The sequence below is a fragment of the Astyanax mexicanus genome, chromosome 2, assembly GCF_023375975.1.
Source record: "Astyanax mexicanus isolate ESR-SI-001 chromosome 2, AstMex3_surface, whole genome shotgun sequence".
NCBI classification, from domain to species: domain Eukaryota; kingdom Metazoa; phylum Chordata; class Actinopteri; order Characiformes; family Acestrorhamphidae; genus Astyanax; species Astyanax mexicanus.
The window spans coordinates 21320585-21340276 of NC_064409.1; the positions used below are offsets into that span (position 1 = coordinate 21320585).

Below are 19692 nucleotides of genomic sequence, written 5' to 3' on the forward strand. Positions count from 1 at the left end.
ATTGTTCAGTACAAACTAATTATTTAATAAGGGTGAAGACTAACACACGCTTCCTCCAACACATGTGAAGGCAGACACTGCCTCTTTTAAAACTGCTGCTGATGCAGCATTACCGAGCAGCATCACAGCGCGCTCGGAGGAAAGCGCAGCGACTCATTTTCGATACAACAGCTCATAGACGCCCTGTGCTATGGACATCACCCTTTTTAGTAATGTGGAGAGAGAGCGCCATCTACCCACCCGGAGGAAGCAGGGCCACTTTTGTTCCCCCTGGATGCTGGCAGCTTTAAGCTGCATGAGTGGGGTTCGAACCAGTGACCTCCCGCTCACAGTGGCAGCGCTTTAGAAAGTGAATTTTTAAGTTTGTAAGACTTAAGTTAGTTAGTTTAAGTTTGTGTGCATATGAAAAAGGAATGGACTGAGCTAAAGTTGTTTTCAAAGAGGTTTTCTTCAAAACTTTAATGTTTGATTTAATAGTTGGCTTTAAAACTCAAAAATCAAGAGCAGTAAGTTTCGCAACTTTTTCATTTTTGCAGTGAAGCAAGCGCTAAAACACCAGGCCTTTTGGGTGAAGTGTTCTGTTTAAAAAGTTTTTTATTATGAGTGTGTTTTTCATACAGCTTTCAGTGTGATGGGTGTGTATGTGTCAGTAACAGTATCGCCTCCCGCCCCGAAATGGACTGCAGCAGAAAAATGTGATTCTTGCGATAAAACTAATGAGGGCAATTTTAGTGTCCCAGACGTGTGTATTGAGTTGCCTTAATGTGTTCTTGGCTTCATCTAAACATGACATCCGTCCATTAAAGTACTTTATGTGTGTGTATGACTGTGTGTGTGTGTGTGTGTGTGCGCATGGGTGTATGGGTGTTGGAGGGAACCTTTCTAAGAAATATGTCACTTTTTCTTGTCTCTGTAAACCCATTATCAGAGCAGCCTTTGGAATGAGGCAGTCATGGCTTCCTGGTTCCTTCCTGTAGTGTAATGAGCTCAATTACCCGTCTAAACAATAGTTAGCGCAATTACACTAACGCATAAACGCGGTCATCACGCTGGCACTTCCTGAGCCAAAATGACGTGGCAGCGGTCGGCATGGCGGCAGACGGAGGAGTCTAGGGAGGGTGAGATGACCTTATGGTACGGGTATGTGAGTATAGAATGTATTTAATGAGTATTTTGTATTGAGTATGTTATTATTTGATGTGTAAATTGGAAGTAGGTGAGCCTGGCTGGGGATAGAAATGCTCATACATGGTTTTAGTAGTTTATTATATTTGCCATGCTGTTACACACCCTTAATATGTGCGTTATACACAGTATATATATATATATAAGTACTTTATTGGGGGGAAAGTGTATAAAAGAATGGAGGCCCTAGTTCCCTGTTGGAGCCTCTATCCTGTAAACAATATGAGATACTGTACAGTTGGGTGTGATTTTACTATTTATAGGTATTTTTTTTTTTTAGTAAAATGAACGTTGTTGTTTTATTCTATAAACTACGGGCAACATTTCTCCTAAAATCCAAATAAAAATATTGTCATTTAGAGCATTTATTTGCAGAAAAATGAGAAATGGCTGAAATAACAAAAAAAGACGCAGAGCTTTCAGACCTCAAATAATGCAAGGAAAACAAATTCATGTTTATAAAGTTTTAAGAGTTTAGAAATCAATATTTGGTGGAATAAGCCTGGTTTTTAGTCACAGTTTTCGTGCATCTTGGCACGTTCTCCTCCACCAGTTTTACACACTGCTTTTGGATAACTTTATGCCACTTCTGGTGCAAAAATTCAAGCAGTTCAGTTTGGTTTGATGGCTTGTGATCATCCACCTTCCTCTTGATTATATTCCAGAGGTTTTCAATTTGGTACAATTGATAAAAGAAACTCATAATTTTTAAGTGGTCTCTTATTTTGTTTCCCGAGCTCTATGTGTGAAAGTTTGTTAGTGTATGTGTGTGTGTGAGAGAGAGAAAAAGTGCGTTTGTGTGTGTGTGTATGTGTGTATGTGTGTGTGTGTGTTTGTGTGTGTGTCAGCATGTATTTCTCCTGAGAACGCAAAGCTGAAGCCCTGTGGTGATCACACACTCACACCTGTTTACACACTAAACATTAGCAGTGGTCAGTCTATGGGAAAATACACTCTCAGCACTGCCCTCATACAGGGGCTGTGAGCGTGAATTAATGCACTTTAGAGTGGTTGTGTGTGTGTGTGTGTGTGTGTGTGTGAGAGAGAGTGTGAGTGTGAGTGTGTGTGAGTGTATGTGTGTGTACACCCCTCTTATTTCGTTGTGCTGTGACACTATGTCTAAAATAGCTCATGGGTGGAAAGTCAAAGCATCACCTAACACACACACACACACACACACACACTTATTTTATGCAGACTTAAGAAAAGGGAAGTGGATCTTTGGACTGGTTTACAGTGATCATATATACACTGTGTATGAGACAGATTACTGTCTATCTCTTTATCTCTTTATCTGTCTGTCTGTCTGTCTGTCTGTTCATGATGTCTGTGAATCTATGTACCAGTCAAAAGTTTGGACACACCTTCTCATTCAATGTCTTTCTTTTTTTTATTTTTCTTTCTACATGCTAAATGAACACTGAAGTTCCAGACTATAAAGAAACCTAAGAAACATAAGGAATCATGTAGGAAGCATGAAACAAACCAAAACACTTAGCATTTAGAGAGAGCTGGTAACACTGTTACCTCTTCATAACGTTACAACTGATGCAAAGTAAAGTAATTATGAGAATGAGAAAATGCCAAGATGTGCAAAGGTGTCATCTAAGCGAGATTGTTTTGTTTACTAAATTATTCCATACTTTTTTTTTCTTCATAGTTTAGATGACTTTAATATTTTCCAGATACTTTCCAAGCCATTACGTGAAGGGCCACAGAAAAATTCTGTTTTGGAAAATGAAGTGTAATGGGATGGAGTGCTACAGACTAGTAGCTCTCCAGCCCAGAGGGTTGTTGAACGCAATTGCAGAAGAGTTGAATTCAAAGCAGGTGAACCCAAGAAGAAAAAAAAATATATAAACACACCGCTCCTCACGCGGGATCAAACCTGTGTCATCAGGTTCGCGGTCTAATACACTACCGCTGCCCCAGGTAGTGAATTGGGACATGAACGGGAAAAAACACCCTTATAAGGAGATAGGGAGCCCAAGAACAGGAGTTTTTTTTTGGTTGATTATCGTTCCTTATACTTCAAACAACCTCACGGGCCACATCTACAATGCAACCTGACTTTAAATTGTGTCCACACCTTGGATACGCTACTTAGTCAAAAGTATGTGGATACCCTCCCAATTATTGAGTTCTTTCTGTCTGCAGTTGTATCGATAAAGCCCAGAGCTGACACTATAGACAGAGACTATTTTCTTACTTACAATCACACTTATACAGCGCCTTTCTGCTACTTACAAAGTCAGAGCTCTTCAAAGACCACTTACTCTCCTTACACCTCTAACAAACTAACTTCTTCTAACCTCATTTCCTTCTTCCCCTCCTTTACTCATCTATCCCATTATTTCCCTTTGGCCTCCTTTAGGCCCTGTCTAAAAATGTTTTTTACTTTAAACTTCTACAGTTTCATTACTCTATGTACTTCACTATTGCAAGTCGCTTTGGACAAAAGCGTCTGCCAAATGTAAATGTAATGTAATGTAACTTAAGGCGCTATAGGATGCTTACAATTACATTCCACACACACTGGTGAGAAGCGGTAGCCAATCAGCCGGGCACTGGGGAGCAGTGCATTCACACATCAGGGTAATTTTTAGGGTATCCAATTTTCTGGGCAATTCAGAATATCCAATTTACCTGATCTCTTAGTCTTTGGAGTGTGGGAGGAAACCAGAGTCCCTGGAGGAAACTCACGCAAACAGGGGGGAGATCATAGAAACTCCACTCAGATACGGACTTGAACCCAAGACCCAAGTACTGGGAGTCAAACATGCTTACCAACCAAGCCGCTGTGCTGCACTAGCAGTAGAATGGGTCATAGTAAATAGATCATTGACTGTCAGAGGATGCCACTTTTGCCACAAGTCAGCTTGTGAAATATTCACCCTCTGCTAGAGCTGCCCTGCCAACTGTAAGTGTGATCATTGTGAAATAGATGCATCAATGGCTGAACTTCCAGAGCTTCATGGAACTTGTTCCAACGACTGAACTGCTGCACACGGGCAGGAGATCACTTGTGCAATGGCATCAACATCAGCTGGTGTGGTATTAAGCATGCCACCACTGAATGTTGTGGTGCTGAATCACACTTTACTTGGCAGTGTGATGGATAGGTCTGGGTTTGAATAAAGGTTGGTGGTGGAGGGATGAGGCCTGGGGCTGTGCTTCAGTGTTTGGTGAATGACATGCTTCAGTTTGCTGTGCCTAATAATTGCTGTGCCGCACAGATTACTGCAAAACCCAACCTGCAATTCTGTCTGATACATGTAAATGATCTGATATGTATATGTGTATGCATATATGTGTGTGTCTGTATGAGTGTGTATGCATTCTCGGTAGGATCTTCATAGTGAGCCGTTGTGAAAGAACTGTCAGAAAACTCTGATGTTCCAATGCTTCGACACGTACACAGCACCTGGGGCGTGTGTATGCACGTGTGTGTGTGTGCGTATCCCTATGTATGTGTGTGTGTGTGTGTGTGTGTGTGTGTGTGTAACCATGTGTGCGTGTGTCTGTTCTGAGAAGAAGTTCTGCTCTAGGCCCTGACCTTTCACCTAAACAAATGCTAAAACGCTCATATTTTAAATGTGTGTGTGTTGTTGAGTGTGTGTGTGTGTTGTTGAGTGTGTGTGTGTGTGTGTGTGTGTGTGTTTAATTGTTTTCTATTCTTACCTCCTGGCTGGTCTGTAAGTGCGATTAAGCCCTCTCTGTTTCTGGACCGGATCCATATCATACTGGAATCAGATTAAACCGATCAGATTGGATGTTTTCCAGACTCTCGGACACAAGCAGGATATCATCTCTGTAGGAACAAAACCTTGTACCTATTGTTTTATTATGACTTTGTGACATAAGTTTAAAAGGCCTACTCGTGTTTCATATTGTATTAGATTTTTATGATGAATGGACCAATAGAAATGCTCCAATATGACTTGGAATTGGTGGTGGACTCACTTTATAATAAGTGTCCCTAAGTACTGTGTAGTTACATGGTAACAATCCATGTAACTATAGTGTAACTACTGATGAAGTACACAGTGTTACAGATTAACTACAGAGGTACAGGATATGTAATTACGCATGTGTATTAAGGTTAATTTTGACATGTGTAAGTACACAAGTGAACTAGGGTGAGTGTACTTACACATGTAATAGAGCAAGTGTACTTACACATGGGTAACAATAAACAAAATCAATCCTAATGCACATGTATAAATACATGTACTTCATCAGTAGTTATACTGTAGTTACACAGGTTGTTACCATGTAACTACATACTGCTTAGGGACACTTATTATAAAAAAATTGAGACCAAATCTTTTAACGTTTACTTCCATTGGAAGCTAATATTTTTTCCCCCCACTCCTTTACTTTCCTTACTATTTTGGAGATACACAAATTAATTCACATTTTAAGTTAATTTTTAACTATTTAAAAGTTAACTCTTAGCACTTTATTAGTGCTAAATGAATGAATGAAAGAATGAATGAATGAATAAATAGCATAGATTTAAAATCTCCCTGTAATAAACATCCACCCTTAACAGATGCTGTAAATACTGTATATATTCGTATATAAAGGCAATTTTTCTTAATAGTTGCACCTTTATCCAACTAAAAATGACAAAAAAAGTATAGAATATGTTTGAGGTTATTTTAGAAGATTCTAAGTTACTCAAATATGTCTAAAGAGTAACTACACTCTAAAAAATGTGTACATTACCACTGAAACATGCTGCTCTATAAAAAAATAAAATATACCAGCCCCTCTTAAAATAGTTAAAAATGAAGAGCAAGTATTAACAGAATTTGGATTTTTGACCATATTTAATAAAAAAGTCCCACTAAAATAAAATAGTCCAAATAAAGTAAAATATCATGCAGTATGTTCTTAAAGGTTTTAGCATGTTTTAATATAAAACGCCATAGGACTTTTATTATGAAGCCTAAAATGGCTTCACAATGGCTAATCGCCATTAGCTAACTGGTGATGCTAACTGTTTTCCAAGTTGAACCAATCACTGATGTCTGATTTTCAGCCTAGTCTCCAGAGATATTTACACATATGTGACTTAAACGTCAATTCCAGGATTCATATATTAATCATATGTGTACTAAATATATATTCACCCTCATGCATATTCATGAATTACTGACACAGTGTGAAATGTAAAAGTCTCACCACTTCTGAATGAGTTTTCTTCCATTTTCTTCCTTTTTCGATGACAAGACAAGGCTGGGTTGTGTGTTTTGTTGGCTCAACAGTGCCACCAGTGGTTGGGAACTTCCTCTGAAAATAGATAAGTATATACAGTATACTAATATATACAGTTGCAAGAAAAAGTATGTGAAACCTTTGCGATTTCTCCATTTGTAGACCATCTGTCTTAGCATGGACACATGAACATCAAGGCTTTTAAAGATCAGTTTGTAATCCATTCCAGCTTCATGCAGGTCAACAAATCTTGATCGTAGATCTTCAGAGAGCTTTTTTGTGTGAGGCATGATTCACATCAAGCAATGCTTCTTAAGAACAGCAAACTCAAAACTGGTGTGTGTTTTTTATAGAGCAGTTCAGCTTTAACCAACACATCCAATCTCATCTCATCCTGGCTCCAATTAGCTCTAAGAAAAGTCATAAGTCTAGGCGTTCACATACTTTTTCTCCCCAACTGTGACTGTTAACATTTTGTGTTCAATAAAATCATGCAAACTTATATAATTTGTTGTGTGGTATTAGTTTAATCAGACTGTGTTTGTCTATTGTTGTGACTTAGATGAAGATCAGAACACATTTAATGACCAATTTATGTAGAAATCCAAGTAATCCCAAAGGGTTCACATACTTTTACTTGCAACTGTACATCCCAAGCTTGCTGTTGTGTTACCACATACTTGACAACCTGGGGTGTGGAAATTAGACTAGACAACTAGATGTTTGCTTACCAATGAACAGCTCAAAGAAGAAGAAAGCTCTGCTGTCAAAAGATGCCACAACATACAATTTAAGATGTTTCCTAAATATCTGATCACACACGTGCATAGTTTTGCAGTTAGTGCAGACAGTATCATACATATTGCGCCTTTAAAGCAGCAGCATTATGTAAGAATTTATATTTTTTATCTCCCCCTACTATTCTGAGGTGTAATTGACTTTATCTCAATTGCATTTTTATTTTCAGACAGAGCGGTTAAGAGCAATCTATCGATAGATCCTTCAAACACATCCGAACACATGCTTTGCCATCATGAGTAAATAAGCTTTTTAATAAGAGAAAAGAGTGTGTCTTCAGTTTTCACACCTCAGAATAGTTGACCACTTTTTCCTGTGGCTTAATTTGTAAAACACACAAAAACACATCACATCACATCACAATCTCACACACACACACACACACACACACACACACACACACACACACACACAGAAACACACACACACACACACACACACACACACACACACAAACACACAAATATGTATACTTAAACAGAGGAAGTGTTTTTTTCTCTCAGTAGCACTGACATGATGTTTCCGAAAGTAAGTAGAAAAAGTCAAATTAAACTATATATACAGCTCTTAAAAAATTAGAGACCACTTACAGATTCTTTGATTTTACCTAATTGAAAACCTCTGTAATACAATCAAGAGATACACAAATTATCACAATTTGTTGCACCAGAAGTGGCATAAAATTATCCAAAAGCAGTGTGTAAGACTGGTGGAGGAGAACATGCCCAGATGCACAAAAAACTGTGACTGAAATGCAGGGTTATTCCACCAAAAATTGATTTCTAAACTCTTAAAACTTGATGAATATGAACTTTTTTTTGCATTATTTGAGGTCTGAAAGCTTGGCATCTTTTTTTTTATTTTTTTCAGCTATTTCTCATTTTCTGCAAATAAATGCTCTAAATGACAATATTTTTATTTGGAATTTGGGAGAAATGTTTTCCATAGTTCCGTAGTTTATAGAATAAAACAACAATGTTCATTTTACTCAAACATAAACCTATAAATAGCAAAATCAGAGAAACTGATTTAGAAACTGAAGTGGTGTGTTATTTTTTTGTTTCAGAGCTGTGTATAGTTATATATATATATATTTTTTATTCATCTAAATAAAAAGTTGGTTTAAAATGTGTCATTATTTTATTTATTTGTGTACATTTACTATTTTGTTCCTTATTTTTTCGAATTTCTTATTAAATATTTTCAATCCCTTTTAAACTGTAAATGCTAGTCAGCACTGATTGGCTTATTTCACACAGCCCTTATGTCCATCAGCACAAAGCACGATGAACTAGTGTGCTAGAGATCGCTAAAATAGGACCCTTTTTTATGGGGCAGTGTGGGAAGCACTGTTAAGACCTCTTGTGGAAAGACCCAGTGTCTAATTAGGCTACACCTGTAATCATTTACATATCTGCCTGGGACATAACTGCATGTATTTTGATTGTATTATATCTGTCTCTGTAAATCTGCTGTGAGCTGAAAGACATGTCTGTATATAGTGAGCAGAACGTTTTGCATACGCTTTCCCTACAGACAGTGAAAGTAAGAGCAGTTTACTCTACGCAGGGTCAAATGAAACCTCTTGCACAAATGGATGTTTTTATACCTTTATGTGTGTGTGTGTGTGTGTATGTTTGTGTATGTGTGTGTGTGTCAAGCCAGGGAATTCCCATTGCTGGCAGCTCTTCAGTACTGAAGAGCTCTGTGACTGTCACAGTTTGTGACAGTTCGTGAACTTCTACCCTGGTAGAGCTGCCCTAATCAACTGTAAGTAGATCTGTTATTATTGTGCATCTTATAACATCTTATAGGAGCAACAACAGCTCAGCCATGAAGCAGCAGATCACGAAAAGTCACAGTTTGGAAGCATAAACACAGCAAAGAGTGTCAAGAGTTTCCTAAAATTATATTCCTGGACTGTGTAGATTAACTTAACTTAACTTAATTTAATTTAATATTATTTTGCACAATTTCTTTAGTCTCAAATAAGATGGTTTTACCAATCATCAATTACTACATTTATGAAATCCCTAGAAAAGTGCATTACTTTAAGTAAATGCAGGATGGTTGCACAGCTAAAATGGCTCCTGTCGTTCACTATGGTGAATGTAATGGTGTTGCTAAGTGGTTGCTAGGCAGTTGCTAAGGTGATTGCTAAGGTGTTGACGAGTGGTTGCTAAGGTGCTGCTAGGTGGTTGCAAAGGTGTTGCTATGGTATCCTCATTGGTTGCTATTTTGTTTCTAAGGGGTTGCTAGGTGGTTGCTATGGTGGTTGCTATGGTGTTGCTTGGGTGTCTGGGGTTGTTGCTAAGGTGTTCCTATGTGGTTGCTAAGGTGCTTCTAGGAGGTTGCTAAGGTGTTGTTAGGTGGTTGCTAAGGTGTTGTTATGGTATCTGCGGTTGTTGCTAAGGTGTTGCTATGGTATATGTGGTGATTGTTTTATTGTTTCTGTGGTATCTTTGGTGGTTGCTGTGGTCTTGCTTTGGTGTCTATGGTGGTTGCTAAGGTGTTACTAAGTGGTTGCTAAGGTGCTTCTAGGTGGTTGCTAAGGTGTTGTTAGGTGGTTGCTAAGGTGTTGTTATGGTATCTGCGGTTGTTGCTAAGGTGCTGCTAGGTGGTTGCAAAGGTGTTGCTATGGTTTCCGTGGTGGTTGCTATATTATTTCTAAGTGGTTGCTAAGGTGTTGCTATGGTATCTGTTGTGGTTGCTATATTGTTTCTCTGGTGTCTGTGGTGGTTGCTATGGTCTTGCTTTGCTGTCTATGGTGGTTGCTAAGGTGTTACTAAGAAGTTGTTAGGTGGTTGCTAAGGTGCTGCCAGGTGGTTGCAAAGGTGTTGCTGTGGTATCTGTGGTGGTTGCTATATTGTTTTTAAGTGGTTGCTAAGCTGTTGCTATGGTATCTGTCGTGGTTGCTATGTTGTTTCTATGGTGTCTGTGGTGGTTGCTATGGTCTTGCTTTGGTGTCTATGGTGGTTGCTAAGGTGTTACTAAGGGGTTGCTAGGTGGTTGCTAAGGTGCTGCCAGGTGGTTGCAAAGGTGTTGCTATGGTATCCGTGGTGGTCGCTATATTGTTTTTAAGTGGTTGCTAAGGTGTTGCTATGGTATCCGTGGTGGTTGCTATATTGTTTCTGTGGTGTCTTTGGTGGTTGCTGTGGTCTTGCTTTGGTGTCTATGGTGGTTGCTAAGGTGTTACTAAGTGGTTGCTAAGGTGCTTCTAGGTGGTTGCTAAGGTGTTGTTAGGTGGTTGCTAAGGTGTTGTTATGGTATCTGCGGTTGTTGCTAAGGTGCTGCTAGGTGGTTGCAAAGGTGTTGCTATGGTTTCCGTGGTGGTTGCTATATTATTTCTAAGTGGTTGCTAAGGTGTTGCTATGGTATCTGTTGTGGTTGCTATATTGTTTCTCTGGTGTCTGTGGTGGTTGCTATGGTCTTGCTTTGCTGTCTATGGTGGTTGCTAAGGTGTTACTAAGAAGTTGTTAGGTGGTTGCTAAGGTGCTGCCAGGTGGTTGCAAAGGTGTTGCTGTGGTATCTGTGGTGGTTGCTATATTGTTTTTAAGTGGTTGCTAAGCTGTTGCTATGGTATCTGTCGTGGTTGCTATGTTGTTTCTATGGTGTCTGTGGTGGTTGCTATGGTCTTGCTTTGGTGTCTATGGTGCTTGCTAAGGTGTTACTAAGAAGTTGTTAGGTGGTTGCTAAGGTGCTGCCAGGTGGTTGCAAAGGTGTTGCTGTGGTATCTGTGGTGGTTGCTATATTGTTTTTAAGTGGTTGCTAAGCTGTTGCTATGGTATCTGTCGTGGTTGCTATGTTGTTTCTATGGTGTCTGTGGTGGTTGCTATGGTCTTGCTTTGGTGTCTATGGTGGTTGCTAAGGTGTTGCTAAGGTATCTGTGGTTGTTGCTAAGGTGTTGCTAGGTGGTTGCAAAGGTGTTGCATATGGTATCCGTGGTGGTTGCTATATTGTTTCTGTGTTGTCTGTGGTCGTTGCTATGTTCTTGCTATGGTGTCTATGGTGGTTGCTAAGGTGTTACTAAGTGGTTGCTAGGTGGTTGCTAAGGTGCTGCTAGGTGGTTGCAAAGGTGTTGCTGTGGTAACCTCATTGGTTGCTATTTTGTTTCTAAGGTCTTGCTGTGTGGTTGCTAAGATGTTGCTATGGTATCTGTGGATGTTGCTAAGGTGTTGCTAGGTTGTTCATAAGTTGTTGCTATGGTATCCATGGTGGTTGCTATATTGTTTCTGTGGTGCCTGTGGTGGTTGCTATATTGTTTCTGTGGTGTCTGTGGTGGTTGGTAATGGTCTTGCTTTGGTGTCTATGGTGGTTGCTAAGGTGTTACTAAGTGGTTGCTAGGTGGTTGCTAAGGTGCTGCCAGGTGGTTGCAAAGGTGTTGCTTATGGTATCCATGGTGGTTGCTATATTGTTTCTGTGGTATCTGTGGTGGTTGCTTTGGTCTTGCTTTGGTGTCTATGGTGGTTGCTAAGGTGTTACTAAGGTGCTGCTAGGTGGTTGCAAAGGTGTTGATATGGCATCCATGGTGGTTGCTATATTATTTCTAAGTGGTTGCTAAGGTGTTGCTATGGTATCTGTGGTGGTTGCTATATTGTTTCTGTGGTGTCTGTGGTGGTTGCTATGGTCTTGCTTTGGTGTCTATGGTGGTTGCTAATTTGTTGCTAAGGTATCTGTGGTTGTTGCTAAGGTGTTGCTAGGTGGTTGCAAAGGTGTTGCTTATGGTATCCGTGGTGGTTGCTACATTGTTTCTAAGTGGTTGCTAAGGTGTTGCTATGGTATCCGTGGTGGTTGCTATATTGTTTCTAAGTGGTTGCTAAGGTGTTGCTATAGCATTGTTTAGCCCTATAAAGGGGTTATCTGCTCTTAGTCTTTCTTAAGCATAGACAGTTCTATGTTAATACAACACATTATCTTATTGCCTGTGTTTATCTCTCGTTTTTGACCTTGAACAAAAAAATACCTACCCTAGTATGATAGCTCTTTGTTATTGTTGTTTGCTATTGTTGACCCTTTTCTGTTTGACCATCCCTTTGTCTAATACTTTTGCAAATAAAGTATATATTTATCTGCCTCTGCGTGTGCCTGAATTCTGACCAGCCATGACAGAACGAGCAATTAATTTTACAAATTTATTTGACCGTTTTAATATATTCTCTACGTCTATGAGCTCTTGGGTTTGCAAACTTTATCTAAAAATAATTGTAAAAAAGCTAAACAGCACAATTGAGTTTTCCTAGACTTAAAGAGTGTGTCAGTGTCAGCTATGGGTTTAACCTTATGTAGTTGAATGTGTCTTTTAGAGAGGGTGGTCCTCAAATATTGGGACGTAAAGTGGAAGTGTTAGCGATTGCTTAGCACTTGTAGGAAGTGCAGCGGTGTCAAAAAAAAAACAAAAACAGCTACCCTAAAGCAACTTTGTTATCTGATGTAGATCAGGCCTCCATTAACACATCTGTCAGTTACACTGGGGTTTTCCACCGTCTGATATTTATCAGTTTGTGCATTCTAGAACACTAATAGTCTCGTCAGTGATCCCTCACTTCACTCGTCTGTGAGTTTAATGGTATTAAAGGGCTGGTTTTGTTGTGATGAGTGTGAGTTGGCAGCATGTGCGCTAGTATTGTAGCTTGTATGTAAACTCGTATCTTATTAAACTCATCTTTTAGCTGACAAATAACTTCTCTCTCTCTCACTCTCTTTCTTTTCCTGACACACACACACACACATGAAAAGCACAACCCCAACCGCACCTATTAATAGTATTGCTGCTGGGTGGAAAAAAAAAGATGCTGTTGAGTTCTGTTGAGTGAGTTTAACCTGCTATACACACATATTCAGTAATAACTGTGTTATAAATACTATATTACTGATTGGTGGCGTATTTTTACTACATATACAATATGGACACATACTGTATATGGAACTAGATATTTCTAAATACTGTATCAATTATAAATCCTTTATGAAGATGGCTGGGGAACACCCATACCTGTGTATAAGCTAGTGAGATGGTATCTTTTGAGTGAGGTTAATCAAATGCCAAGGGCCCTATTGTTCACCCTGTGCAAGGCACCTCACGATGCTCATTGCTATCTTAGATCCTGTCAACAATCTATTTTCACTTCTTGAGCCTGCACCACTAAAATAGGCTCAAATTGTAGCAATATATTTCTACACAAATGGATGTGGAGGTCTGGAATTGAGGTGTGTTCAGGTACAACTGTGCCACTGACTGATTTAAACCCTGACAACAGTCAACAGTCAGTCTCAGTTTCCTCTGATGAGACGTGCAAAAGCCTTGCGCTGTTAAGATAAAAACACACCAAAGTCAGAGGGCACCTGACTCTTAAAGGGAATGACGACTGGTACATTGATTTGGTTTATTTCACGTTACACCTAAAACACACCCATGGTTATTTAAGAGAATTAATACATGCCTATTTCACGTTTCCAGATGTGCAAAGTGTTTTTTGCGCCCTCGCGATACCAAACAAACACCGACACGCCCTAAATCCAGCTGTGTGATTGTCCGGTGCACTATAGATTGCTAAAATACGGCCCCAAGTGTCCTTTGATTTTTGCCATGTCCCATAGAAGCTTAAAAATGCAGCACTTTGCTGAGGGGTTATGTGTGTGGGGTCACCTGCTTTAAATTTGGATGTGATTTGTGTTTTGATTTGACTGTTGGTAAGGGCAGTTCTAGCTAGATACCAATGGTCACAATCATTACCACCCAATGAGCTACTATTCACTGTCAAATGTCCACAGTGTGGTAATGGCTTCTTTGACTTCTTTGGATAAGTTTGAAAGTTGTCGATAATGTTGTCGGTAATGTTGATCTTCAGACATCCTGACCTTATTAACTCTCTTGTCACTGGCTAAATACAGTCAAATCATCACAGCAAAGCCTAAGAAACTACCATATTTTTCTGACTATAAGGCAGACTATAAGGCAGACCCAAAAATCGTCAGTGTGCCTTAAAATCCAATGCACTTTATGTATGAATTGTACTGGTCGGGTTGTAAGGAGCAGTAAAGTCCTGTACAGTCCTATCAGCACTGCACTGGCTTCCAGTCAAATTCCGCATAGACTATAAAATTCTCCTGTTAACGTATAAAGCCCTACACGGGCTCGCTCCTGAGTATTTACGAGACCTCATCTCCTATTATGAACCACCGCGATTACTTAGATCTCAGGGTGCTGGTTTCTTAGTAGTTCCTAAAATTCAGAGGAGCTCTGCAGGAGGAAGAGCTTTCTCTTATAAAGTGCCTCAACTCTGGAATAATCTCCCCGAATGTGTTCGGGACTCAGACACAGTCTCAATCTTTAAGTCTAGACTGAAAACTTACATGTTTAGTTTAGCTTTTGGTAATTAATGTTTTTTTCCTTTAGATAAGGCTGCAGATTCAGGGGTTCATGGGCAGAGGGAATTGTGGGTAAACTGAGATGCTGGTGCTGTTGTTCTCCCACTGCACACAGTCACTCAGGTTTGTGGAGGGTGGAGTGGGTGGATGCCAGTGTTTTAGGGAGCCTCCGTGTCTATGTTACCTTCTGGTTCTCTGCCTTTAGTTAGGCTGTTTTATTCAGTTCTGCCGGAGTCACTAGCCACACTCTGATAATGTTTTAATATTCTCCGTTTTACATAAATCCAGTCAAAACTAATTCCATCTCTCTGCCTTCCTCCGAGTTACTGACTGCCCACCTGTCTGACCCGATACCGATGTTGGACCCTCAGGCTCTCGCGTCTCCTGTCCGGCCAGACTGATGGAAGTTTCAGAAGTCAGCTCTTCTCCACCACCACCACAGATCAGCTGCTCATCGTCCATCTTATTCTCCACTACAGATTACATCCAAGCCATTAGAGGCGCGCTATTATAGTCCTGAATATATAAAACCTATGTGGATGTATAAAAGACTTTTTAAAATTTGAATTTAAAAGCTGTTTGACCAGTGGTAGGATGGTCCCCCCTTAAATGTGAGTCTTGGTCCTCCCAAGGTTTCTTCCTCCTCCTGCAGCTCTGAGGGAGTTTTTCCTTGCCTCCACGCTCACTGGGGGTTCTGTATTCTGTATTTTCTATGTTTAATGTTTTGCCTGATTCTTTGTCCTGTAATCATGTTTCTGTAAAGCTGCTTTGTGCCAACACCTGTTGTAAAAAGCGCTATACAAATAAATTTGATTTGATTTGATTAAAGCTACTCCAAAAATTACATAAGTATAACAGAGTTAGTACTGCTAACCATAGCTGAGTAGTGTTGCTAACTGCAGCTGGGTAGTGTTGCTCACCGGGGCTGGGAATCGATGTTAACTGGGTCTGGCTAGCGCAGCTAACCAGGGCTGGGAATCGATGTTAACTGGGTCTGGCTTGCGCAGCTAACCAGGGCTGGGAATTGATGTTAACTAAGTCTGGTTAGCGCAGCTAACCATGGCTGGGAATCGATGTTAACTGGGTCTGGCTAGCGCAGCTAACCAGGGCTGGGAATCGATGTTAACTGGGTCTGGCTAGCGCAGCTAACCAGGGCTGGGAATTGATGTTAACTAAGTCTGGTTAGCGCAGCTAACCAGGGCTGGGAATCGATGTTAACTGGGTCTGGCTAGCGCAGCTAACCAGGGCTGGGAATCTATGTTAAATGGGTCTAGCTAGTTTTTTGTTAGTGTGGTTGGTTGAGTGTTTTCTCAGTGTTACAATTAACATTCTTAAAATGTTCAATCTGTCAAGTTTTTTCTGGATTTTCTTACAACATTTTTAGTTACACACGTTTTTAAATGTTCTGATAACGTCACTGCAACTTTAGTTGTGTCAGAGCTTTAATTTTTTTGTTTCAAGAATCTGATAATATTAGTGTTCATCTAGCTGGAATATTATTGTTCCTGGAATATTATGGCTGTAATGTTACCGGTTACCTTTCCTGCAACCTTTTCAAAATGATACTGAACATTCTTATAACATTTTCTGTTAGCTGGGTAGTTAGTGATATAAAGGCAAAGTCTGTACAAATGTAATGAAGGGAAAAAGGTGCAAATTTCAGCTGTTTTTTGTGTGTGTGTGTGTGTGCGCACGCCCTTTAACCCATTAACCATTTGACTGCCAGTAGCCGCACCCACTCATTGCAGCCTGTGACATCACTGCTGACATCACCGCTGTGGCAGTGTCTATGCACCCACTCAAAGTAACCTCAGTGCATCTCTCTCTCTCTCGTTCTGAGGAAGACAGTAGCAGTAGTGCCGGTGAGCCACTTCACACACCGCCTCGCCCCCTCACCGCCCTCTCTCTCTCTTTCTCAGGAAGTTTGTGGGCATTGCGTCGGCACCGTAGCAATGCCACTCGCTCCTCTCTGAAAAAAGTGGTGTTACGAGTTTTTAGCACTTGTGTGGTTTGAAATATAGCTCCTAAAGGGGAGCACATATTGATATATTGATTTTTTTTTGTACATTACTTATGAAGTGAAGTATAAACACCAAGAATACCCTAACTCTAGTACATTTAAATTTAAAATAATAATAAAAAAACACTTACACTTTAGACTTTTTCCTATGAAGTGTCTGGGCATGGTTTTAATATAGTAATAAATGTGCTTGCATGACAGCCCTCTAACACTAAAAAAACAAATAAGGCATAAGATACGTATGGAGTAAAAAAGACTAAGTTAATGAAGGCTTTCTTAAGTGTACATATAGTTGTTGCTACTACTAATGCTAACACTACTAATATTACTATTGCTACTACAGCTATTGCTGCTACTATTACTATTACTGCTACTTCTAGCGTTGCTGCTGCTGTAACTTCTGCTGCATTTACTACTGCTACAACTGTTACATGTACTGCTAGTAATAATACTGCTGCTGCTATTATTGCTGCTACAGCATATATTACTGCTACTACTGCAGATGCTGCATCTGTACCACTTATACTACTGCTGCTTTTACAATAGCAATATTACTAACACTGCTGCTGCTACACCTGTCACTACTACTGGTGTTACGGCTACATTATTACACTGTTACTACTGCTGCTGCTACACCTGCCACTACTACTGGTGTTACAGCTACACTATTAAACTGTTACTACTCAAACAGAAACAGTAAATGAAACATTAATGGAAATTGCAGTAGTAGTCATTGCAGCAATAAAGGCAGTTTGTATTGGTAGTAATAGCAATAGTAATAATAGTAGTAGTATTATAATGGCAGAAGCAGTAGTATTAGTGGTGATAGTAGTCCTAGTAGTGGTAGAAGTAGTGGTGGTAAAAGTGGTAGTAGTAGTAGTAGTAGTAGTAGAAATAGTGGTAGTAGTAGTCGAAATAGTAGTAATAGTAGTAGTAGTGGCAGTAGTAGTAGTAATAGTAGTAGTAATAGTAGTAGAAGTAGTAATAGTAGTACCAGTAGTGGCAGCAGTACCGGCAGTATTTATAGTAACTGCAGTATTAGTAGTAGTTGCAGTAGTAACAGCAGTAGCAGCTGCCACTACTACTAATACTGCAGTTACTATAAATACTGCTGCTGCTAATACTGCAACTACTACTAATACTGCAGTTACTATAAATACTGCTGCTGCTAATACTGCAACTACTACTAATACTGCAGTTACTATAAATACTGCTGATGCTAATACCGCAACTACTACTAATACTGCAGTTACTATAAATACTGCTGCTGCTAATACCGCAACTACTACTAATACTGCAGTTACTATAAATACTGCTGATGCTAATACCGCAACTACTACTAATACTGCAGTTACTATAAATACTGCTGCTGCTAATACTGCAACTACTACTAATACTGCAGTTACTATAAATACTGCTGCTGCTAATACTGCAACTACTACTAATACTGCAGTTACTATAAATACTGCTGCTGCTAATACTGCAACTACTACTAATACTGCAGTTACTATAAATACTGCTGCTGCTAATACTGCAACTACTACTAATACTGCAGTTACTTTAATTACTGCTGCTGCTAATACTGCAACTACTACTAATACTGCAGTTACTATAAATACTGCTGCAACTGCTGCAACTACTATTACTACTTCTACTACTATTACTACTACTATTACTACTATTTCGAATACTACTACCACTACTTCTATTACTACTACTACTACTGCTACTACTACTATTATTACTACTACGACCACTAATACTACTATTACTACTATTTTGACTACTACTACCACTACTTCTATTACTACTTCTACTACTACTACTACTACTACTGCTACTACTACTACTACCACTTTTACCACCACTACTACTACCACTACCACTATTTCTACTACTACTGCTACTACTACTAATACTACCACTTTTACCACCGCTACTACTACCACTACTACTGCTACTACTACTACTACCACTTTTACCACCACTACTGCTACCACTACTATTACTACTATCGCCACTAATACTACTGCTTCTGCCAGTATTAATACTACTGCTATTACTACTATTATTATTACTATTGCTACTACTACCAACACCAATACAAACTGCTTTTATTGCTGCAATGACTACTACTGCAATTTCCATTAATGTTTCATTTACTGTTTCTGCTAGTACTTATAGTGCTACTATTGCTACTATTACTACTACTATTACTACTACTACTATCACTTCTACTAGTGCAATTACCATGAAAACTTCTGTTTATGCTACTGCTAATATTACTACTATTATTACTACTACTACTATAACTATGACACTGCACTCTGCTACTACTGCTACTCTCACTATTATGTGTGTAAATATTTAGTGTATTGGGTAATAACACTGCCTTTTACTGTCGCAGACAGTGATTTATTTCTTTTTAACTGGTCAAGCTCTATAAATGTCTGTGGGTAAGACTCCTAACACTACATTTTCTAATGTAACATGAATTTTGTTCATCTAAACAAACAATAAAAATTCTGGTAACACTTTCTATGAATGTCATCTTTATTAGACTCCATTATCACATTCATAACATATTATAATGCATTCATAAGCATTATAAACATGGCTATTAATATTTATAAAAAACGCACATCCATTATAGTCATGTTTATTAAGCATTATGACTTGTGATCATAATACATTATAAGCTGTGTTAAAATAATATATATCTATTGTAATAATGTAGTCCCACAATAAAAGTCTGGCACTTTACTTACAGCGCACAAAGACCTGTTATAAAACATTATAATTGACAATAACTAATATTATATTTAGGACAAGACTCATAAGTAATGAGTATATAAAAATATATTTATAGAATTATTGAGGGTGTGTTTATAAGTTGGAAGCTTTTTTAGTCATAATACAGTCTGTAAGCTGGGACTGAGTTTCTTGGTATTGACGTATAACATGTTATAACCACAGCTATTAATGATTTATAATCACAGTTCATGATGCATAATAAACGTGGCTATGATGAATTATATATTTTTATAAATTTGTAAAGCCATGTTTATAATGCCTTCTAAATGCATTATAATGTGTTA

General features: G+C 39.0%; 1 long non-coding RNA gene across 1 annotated transcript; it reads left to right on the top strand.

Annotated features, from left to right (window-relative positions):
* Positions 1-8876: 8876 nt before the first annotated feature.
* LOC125796098 (uncharacterized) lies at positions 8877-13185 on the top strand. Its single transcript, XR_007435094.1, has 3 exons — positions 8877-9543; positions 9620-10472; positions 11087-13185. It is a non-coding gene; the product is annotated as an uncharacterized LOC125796098 (long non-coding RNA).
* Positions 13186-19692: the final 6507 nt, after the last annotated feature.